Here is a 9,180-nt window from a genome sequence, read left to right as displayed (position 1 = left end):
CATCGGGTTGATGTTAGCATTTACCATTGAAAAAAACTGTTTTGTTGCACAGAGTCTTGCGTAAGGGTGCACAATTAACTGATGACCGGCGAAGAGGGTCCTGCTTACATGAAGGCAATTTCAGCTAAGGTGAGAACATCTGCCCTAGGAACGGATGTGAAAATATTGGTGATATCGGAAAACACCATTACGCACTCCGAGTATAACACATGATTGTTCATACGTACAGCGCTTTCGAAAGTTCACATGAGTTTTGGATTCCTAAATTATGGTGAACTTGAAAAAATCCTCGAATACTAAATTGTCTTTGTGAGAGAATAAGTGGTTTGGAGCACACACTCTAGAAACAATGGACATGATGGGAATTTCACTTTTGTAGATTTTCAGAAGGCCAAAAAATCTTGATTACATAGGATTCAATTCTTCTAGCATAGGGACTTCAAGGGAAACGATGAAAAGGGCATGTATGTATGCTACTCCTTCATTCCTGAAAGAAACATTATGTACATTTTTATACATAATTATTTATACATATATATATATATCCCTCCCCGGACTACAACCTTGACGTGGTGGAAGGGCTTGTGCGTTCCGATGACCCCTAGAGCTGTGCTGGCGGGAGTAATTAAAATTGCTCCTGGTAGGGTCACCCATGCCAGATAGGTCGAAGGTTAGGAGACAGACGAAAGGTAGTCCACGCAGCGTCTGTTCCTCAGTGAGGCGGCTGCAATGGCGTCTGACCCCAGTGGGGCGGCCAGTAAGTGATGGTGTCACGTTAAAAACACTATTGAGGAAGGCAACGGGAACCCACCTCAATTATCATTCCCTAGAAAAATATGATGGACAATAGAGATATTTTGAGTCCTGGCAACCACGGGGCTCGGCCCAATCGGCCGTGTGTCGTGCCCGGCAGCGGGGGAGGCAAGGCTTCCGCGGTCGTCATCCCACGAAACCCTTGCAAGGGAAAACCAGCAGCAGCAGGACAGAAGACGCAGGAGAAGAAGACGAAATTAGTTAGAATAGGAACGTGGAATGTTAGGACAATGATGAGGACAGGGAAATTGGAGAATATTAAGCGAGAGATGGAAAGGGGAAATATAGATATTTTAGGTCTATGCGAGGTGAGATGGAAAGATAGCGGGGATTACTGGAGTGATAAGTATAGAATAATATACAGCGGTGGGGACGAGAGCCAACGAGGGGTTGCCATAGTATTAAATGAAGAGGTAGGGAGAAGCGTAGTCAACATAGAGCAGGTAACGGATAGAATACTACTAGTGGAGATAAAAGCAGAACCGACGAACTTAGTTATTATTCAGGTATACATGCCACCGAGCAACCATAAGGAAGAAGAGGTCGATAGGATATACAATCAGTTAGAGGACATGATCGCGTGTGTTCCTGCAGGGAAACATTTGATAGTGATGGGGGATTGGAATGCGACGGTAGGCGAAGGAAGAGACGGTGAAGAGGTGGGGGACTACGGTTTAGGCACGAGGAATGACCGCGGGGAGAAAGCAGTTGAGTTCTGCAGAAGACAGGGGTTAGTCATCACCAACACTTGGTTTAGACACCACAAAAGACGCAGGTATACATGGAAAATGCCAGGTGACTCAGGAAGATATCAGCTAGATTATATCCTGGTTAGACACAGGTTTAGGAATAGTGTGATAAATTCCCACAGCTTCCCGGGAGCGGATGCGGACTCAGACCACAATTTAGTTGTTATGAAATGTAGCGTACGTTTCAAAAAGATAAGGCAGGGGCGGCGAGTTAGAAAATGGAATGTAGAAGCGTTAAATGGGTTGAAAAGGAAGGAATACAAACAGGCGGTAGAGAAAATCATGGAGGATGGTAAGGGGCTTAGTACTATCGAAGAAAAATGGGAAATGATCAAGAAGGGGTTGTCTAAAGCCGCAAAAAACACTATTGGAACCGTTAACGCTAAAAGGACTATGAAACCATGGATCACGGATGAGATGATTACAAAGATGGATGAGCGGCGAAAATGGAAGAATATAAATACAGAATTAGGCAAAATGAAGTACAAAGAATTGAACAATAAATTGAGGCGGGCAACAAATAAAGCAAAAGAAGCATGGTGGAAGACGCAGTGCGAGGATATGGAAAGTCTGCAGAGGAAGGGTGAAATCGGTGCGCTGTACAGCAAAGTTAAATCGTTATCGGGAGGTAAGAAAGGAAGAGCTATGCTAACAGTTAGAGATAAGGCGGGTAAGGTAATAGTTGACGCAGGAAAGATCCAAGAGAGATGGAAGGAGTATATAGAAGAACTATATGGTAAAGAACTCAGACCAACAAAGTTAGACATTGAAAAAGAAAATGACGTAGAGGAGGACAGCTTAGGTCCATTCATACTAGACCATGAGATAGAAAGGGCATTAAGGGAGATGAAACTAAATAAGGCCGTGGGGGTAGATAACATTCCCGTGGAACTTTTAAAATGCTTAGGAAAATGTGGGAGGAAGAGGCTATATGGGCTGATCCGTAGTATTTATGAGGAGGGAATCTGGCCGGAAGACTTTGTGAGATCAGTTTTAGTTCCTATTCCGAAAAAGTTAGAGGCCACGTCATGTGAGGACTATAGGACAATTAGTTTGATATCCCACGCAGCTAAAGTTGTTCTCAGGATCATAAACAAAAGGATAGAGAGTAGGGCAAATGATTACTTAGGGGATGATCAGTTTGGGTTTAGGAAGGGGAGAGGTACGCGTGATGCCATTGCAGTAATGAGATTATTAATCGAGAGGAATATAGAACACAACCAGGAGGTATTTGCCTGTTTCGTAGATTTCGAAAAAGCGTTTGATAGGGTGAATTGGGAAAAACTAATGAGTATATTGCAGAAAATAGGAATAAATTGGAGGGAAAGGAGGCTAATCCGCAACCTGTACATGTCTCAGACTGCTCAGGTGCGGGTGGGAAACGGGGAGTCAGGATGGGCAGTGTTAGGAAGGGGTGTAAGGCAGGGTTGCCCATTATCACCGTTGCTGTTCAACCTGTATGCAGAGGAAATGATTAAAGAGGCATGGGAAGAACTCGAGGTAGGAATGAAAGTGGGCGGGGAATTCGTAAAATCAGTTAGGTTTGCTGATGACCAAGCTTTAGTTTGTCAGTCAGCCAAGGGGCTGCAAGCATTGCTGAGTGAATTGGAAATTCAGTGCGACAGGTATGGGATGAGAATCAATATTAAGAAAACAAAGGTTATGCGATTTTCTAGAAAGAAAAAGGCCAAGCTTAACATTAAAATAGGAGGGCAAAAACTAGAGCAGGTAGAGCAGTTTACGTATCTCGGTAGTGTTTTGGACCAACACGGTCAAAGTAGTAGGGACGTAAGGAGAAGAATTGCGCTAGGCAAAGAGGCTTTCACAAGGAGGAGGGAGCTATTGACGGGGACTTTGAGTAAGGATGTTAAGAAAAGACTCGTAAAAACTTTGATATGGAGCGTAGCTATGTACGGCGCGGAAACGTGGTCATTGAAGCAGGAGGATAGACGTAGACTGGAGGCTTTTGAAATGTGGGTGTGGAGAAGAATGGAGAAGGTGAAATGGACAGAGAAGAAAACAAATGAGGAAGTACTTGGTATGGTGGGCGAAGAGAGGGGTTTGTTGGGAGAAATCCTGTGGAGGCAGGAAAAGTGGATGAAGGGGGTATTGACCGGCAGTGGGATGTTGAAGACTGTGATAGAGGGTAGAATGTTGGGCAAAAGAGGAAAGGGAAGGAACAGGATAGGGATGTTGGACGGGATGAAGGGAGGAAGAAAGTACTCAGAGATGAAGAAGGACCTGATATAGAGTAGGATGATGAATTTTGTGTTTTGTTAGGAGTAATAAAATATTTGTTTGGTAGTTGTGTCCATCCACAAACCTACCTTAACCGGTAGATTACCTTACAATACATACATATACATATATATATATATATATATATATATATATATACATATATATATATATATATATATACATATATATATACATACATATATATATATATACATATATATATATATATACATATATATATATACATATATATATATATATATATATATTTATACATATGTTTCCTTTAGTACACAAGTCAAAAAAATGGGCTAATAAACATTAAGGAAGCCTTCCAAAATGCAAGTCAGTTTTTAATCACCGACACACAAATTATCCGTACTTAATATCCGTGGGTCATCTACTTATAGCCATTTTTTTTAAAAGAATTATATTAAGTTTTGGTAATATTTGAAATTTTACTCTGCCACATGCCCTGCAATTAATTCCACATAAAATCAACCAGGACTAAATATTTGTAACAATAGCGTTCAAAGGAACACGAGAAAGTTAAAATTTCATTCAAAGTTTTCTTTCATTTTCATTTATTCTTTCTAGATACCTAGATAATGACTGTATTTTACTATGGGCGACACTGAGACTTTTTGAAACCTCTTCCTTCCAATTTCTTGACAATGTAGGGAACAGTTAATTATTAATATGCATATGTAATAACATTCGTCAACGCTTCGCGTTCACACTTAGATAGCGCAGTGCATGTACCTGCAGATACTATTATCTCCACTCTCCACGATTTATTGCTAATCAAAAATTGAGAAAAATTTAATTTTTGATTTTGCATTCTTGGTGATAAATTATTCACTACCACATCCCTGAATGGTACCCTGCATCTGCATGGTACACTGATGGCTTTTAGGGCACCATGCAGAAAGAGAAATTATTGTCTTAAGCTGTAGGCTAAAAAGTACAACAGGGAGACGAGTACATAAAAATAAAAATTAATAAAACGTGATCCAATTTGTTAGTTGTCAAGAGAATAAATATACACAAAGGTGGGATAAGAAAGAAGACAGAGGTGATATAATATATATGGACGTCGTCGACTACGGTTGTCATTCGACAGTTCACCATAGTAGATCATTAAATCTTGATATTTTTCCAAGAAAATACATAAAGTGCATTGAAAAGATGCAACGCCTGAACGGACACGGGTGACTTATTTAATGGAAGCTGATTTTCACCATCGTTTACTTTTTCAACAAAGATTCCTTAAAACAACTTTCGCCCAAAATTCTGCCTCAAATCAATGGATAAGATAGGTAGTCTCGACCCGACAAAACATCACATGCTGCTACACTAAAATCGAGAAAATGATGTTTCCAAATTTACAACCGGAATTATAAAATATTTAATGATCACTAACGGAATACACCATTGCACATTCCTTTAAGGTATTTTATACACCCACTCGTAAAATGGGGTTTTCAAGTATCGTTTGAATAATTGAGATCAAAAGTCAGCAGGATCTACCGAAAACCGAATGCCTGAAGGGTCAGAATAAAATTAATACGAGAATACAGGCAGCAAACGGCAGCTCGAATGCGCATTTCTTTGTTCGAGAGACCTAAGAGATTTCGCATGCAGTCTTTAAAAAATAATTCCTTGGTTTTACGACAGTCTTGACGCAGAACGTGGTTGCAGGACGGCGCCTTCGATCCTGTGCCAACGGCCGAATTGGGACAACGCGGTAGGAAAGGACAAATGACAATGACATTGACCACTCTCGTGAATAAAAACGAGGCCAGGGACCACCAACTTGTGAATCCTCAAATCCGAAGGAAACTCCGACACCCAAAATTTTCCATCCACTGGAGTCGATCGACTGAGATCCTCAAATCTCCTTCAGCACCAATCAACAGCGGGCGTGGGGAGGCGACGAAATGAGAAATCCCGCGCTTTGCCGTGAAACTCAATTGCCCGAGAGGACACGCTCGCATCTGCCTTTTGAACTTGGGAGCCGCCGTGCTATGGCTTTGGCCGTCAGGGAATTTTCGCCCTCGGAGACGGAATTCTTGCGCGGGTGATATCATTGACATTGAGGGATATAGCGAACGCACCCGGCTGCTGATATATCCCCGAGGTTTTTATGACTCGTGCTAAATTTTTGCGGAAGACAAACTGCGTGTTTCGCCTCGAGACGAAGGTCGATCGTCTTTCTCGTGTGCCTGCAGCTACTGGTGATCGTTTCGTCCACTGTGGTACAGATAAGTTTATTTGTGGCCTGTGATCCCGGCCACCAGGGTCGACATGAAAACTATAACTCGAAGATACTTTTCTTTATTTTCACAATACTCCGTTCATTGAAGGTCACTGCATTTTTAACGAGTCCATTTGGATTATCATGCGTCTATATATGTAACCCCAACGTAACATGCCATCTTACAGATAATGGTAGTAACGCCTTAACCTGCTTAAGTTAAAACAATTCCAACTATTTAAAGTCGTAAATTGTTTCTTCTGATAACTACCAAAACGTCACTCCATTCAGAACCCATTTTCAATTTTGATGGCCATGACTTGACATCTCGGAATGGGAAATCGTTGAATTAAAATTCAGTAATATGGACATTGCTTATTAAGTAATAACTACCTTAGGAAGTAAGCCACTTTTGCTCTATTCAGGGCGTAATCCTTTGAGCCTAGTCGCGGAGGTTAAAACCTGCCAGATTTACCTTCTATTGTATTCTGTCAGTCGAATCTATTCTTCAGTAGAGCCCATTCTTGTCGGCAGGGCCCATTCTTCTTCTAAACCGGAAAAGAGATATTTATCTTCTCTTGGAGCTTATGCTGGATTTGGCGAGTGAGATAGGAAGGAAATGAAATTCATTGTTTCTTTTCTGCACTTCGCAATGCAGAGAAGAACAGACGAGTTGCCGACGGCCGAGAGAAAATTTAGTTTTGGTTGAATGCTATAAATTTTAACTTTAAAAACTGTGTTGCTGCTACAGTAATATTTCTATTATTTTTCACCATTGGGAATTCCTTTTTCCTGAAATTCATAGGTGTTTTAAATATGATTGCACATCGGAGTTCGACTGATTTTCTATATTTCTCCGAAATATAACCAATCAACTTAGATTTTCAATCCTCTGAAGTTACATTTACACAGCATAAACATTAATTGACAACTTATAATAGAAATCATTTAACTTAGCGCATTAAGGCGTTAACATCCACATCTGAAAGATCTGAAGATTTAAATTGGGCGGGTGAAGAGAGTTGGTTGTTGGAGCAAATCCTAAAAAGGCTGTGAAAATGCGTGGATGAAATATTAAAGGTAGTGGCGTGGTGAAGGCCGTGATAGAAGGGAGAACGTTGGGTAAGAGGGGTATCTGAAATAGAGTAAAGGCTTTCAAGACAGCATGCAGGCAGGCATAGGTGAGGAAGACATGAATAAGGAAATAGTGTAGGTTAAACAAGAGCAATATCCGACGATAATTAGAAATAAATACTCTTTAGGGACCACTCTATTCCAACCTTTAAATTGGTACAATAGCTTGAATGAATGAATTAGAGTTGGGAAATACTAAACTTAACTTCATATGCAGAAGGCTTCAATGTGCGCTGCACAGTCATATAAAACAAATAAGGCAGTACAGTTGAACCTTACAATTATTCTGAACTGCATTATCATCTGAGTTTTCTAACAGACAATAAGAGAAAAAAGCAATATATTCAAAATTAGGTCAAGTTCACACTGCCAGCTATTATGCTCGCGACAGTCGTGACATCACTACACAGTGTACCAATTTCATATCATTTTAAGAAAAATTTTCGCATGCTCTTTTTCTCTAAAAGCCCTTAATTAATTGCTTGAAGAATACTTAACTTCGACTTAAATTAGGTGAAGTTTACACTGTCAGCTATTATGCTCGCGATAGTCGTGACATCACCACACAGTGTACCAAAATTTCATATAATTTTACGAAACATTTTCGCATGCTCTTTTTCTCTAAAAGCCCTTAATTAATTGCTTGAAGAATACTTAACTTCGAGGTTAATGTTTACCGCATTATTAATTCTCAGTTGACGCAATGCAGAATGCTTACAAAAAACCGTAGGGTTAGACTTCCCCTTTAATTAAATTATATTTGAGAAACATTCAGCATTCATTGGCATTCGACTATAGGAGGTATGCACAACATTTTTTCACTTGGAAACGTAAGCATCAGCGCCAGGTAAATTTGAACGGTTCTATTATTCCATCAGTTTTATGAGACCAACTACTTGAGATACTTAACAGGATATGGTGGTATTCAATTTGAATTCTTTGGTGAAAAATCAATTAATTGTACGCAACCTATGGTTGAGCAAGGCGTCAACTACAGGACTCCCAAATTTCCAACACTATTGACTGAAAGGGTTTTTTATGAAAATTTTTCTGCTATCCTCCAAGATCTCTCCCAAAAAATTAAGCAGAAATTGCAAAGAATTTTCTACTTCACAAGACATAAAACAGCCTAGTAATTTTTTTATTACAACCAGTTAATTCTAGGCAAGTTAAATTTTTATTCATCCACTTTTTCAGCCACTTCACAGTTTTTCTAGCAGAATCCGCATCTTTGTATTTTCCCTTTCTGCCAAAGTATGTAGTTCCAAGTAAGGAACATCTTACTCCATAAAATGAAATGCAATGATAAATCATATTACATACATGAATTCCATAGAAATAAGTATCACCATCAGGTAAGCAAAAATTGACTAATTGCTGCGCAAGTTTACGTAATCCCCAATTCTCTGCAAGATCCTTCTTGTAGTTTTCTTCAAGAAGGATCTTGCAGAAGGGTCCTACCTGAATGACCAGCTGGAGCATCCCAAGGCACCGGAAGGCAATGCCTGAACAATACGCAAAAAGGGTGCAAGTTGGATGGCAGGTAAGCTCTTGGATCATGCTGCTAATTGTGCCCTCTGGCTAAATGAACAGCAGAATTAGGTAGAAAGCTAGGAGCTTTTTCAAGCTCTTTTGCCTGCCTTAACACTAAGAGCCTCAAGCTACAGAATGAATACAGAGAAGTGTAGACTACTGTCAGCTTCGATGATATAATTAAGTAAATATTTACATGAGTTTTCACCGGCGTAAAAACTTTTAAGAGATTACTTTTCAGCTTTACTTGTTTGTCAACATTTATACTTTTCATTTATAAGTTCACTTCCACCATCTACTTCCCCAAGCCTGCTCCCTTCCTTCAAATTTGATGGACATAGCTGCAGTTTACCTCCGCTATCTACCTGTAGTCATATCTAGCTTGCCCAATTTGTTTGGCCATGTGTTTAATATTTCAGTTTTCCAACCTGGAAAATTGAAATTCATAGATTT

The sequence above is a fragment of the Hetaerina americana genome, unplaced genomic scaffold (assembly GCF_022747635.1).
Source record: "Hetaerina americana unplaced genomic scaffold, ioHetAmer1.1.p SCAF_26, whole genome shotgun sequence".
NCBI lineage: Eukaryota > Metazoa > Arthropoda > Insecta > Odonata > Calopterygidae > Hetaerina > Hetaerina americana.
Note: the sequence above shows the minus strand (reverse complement) of the source record.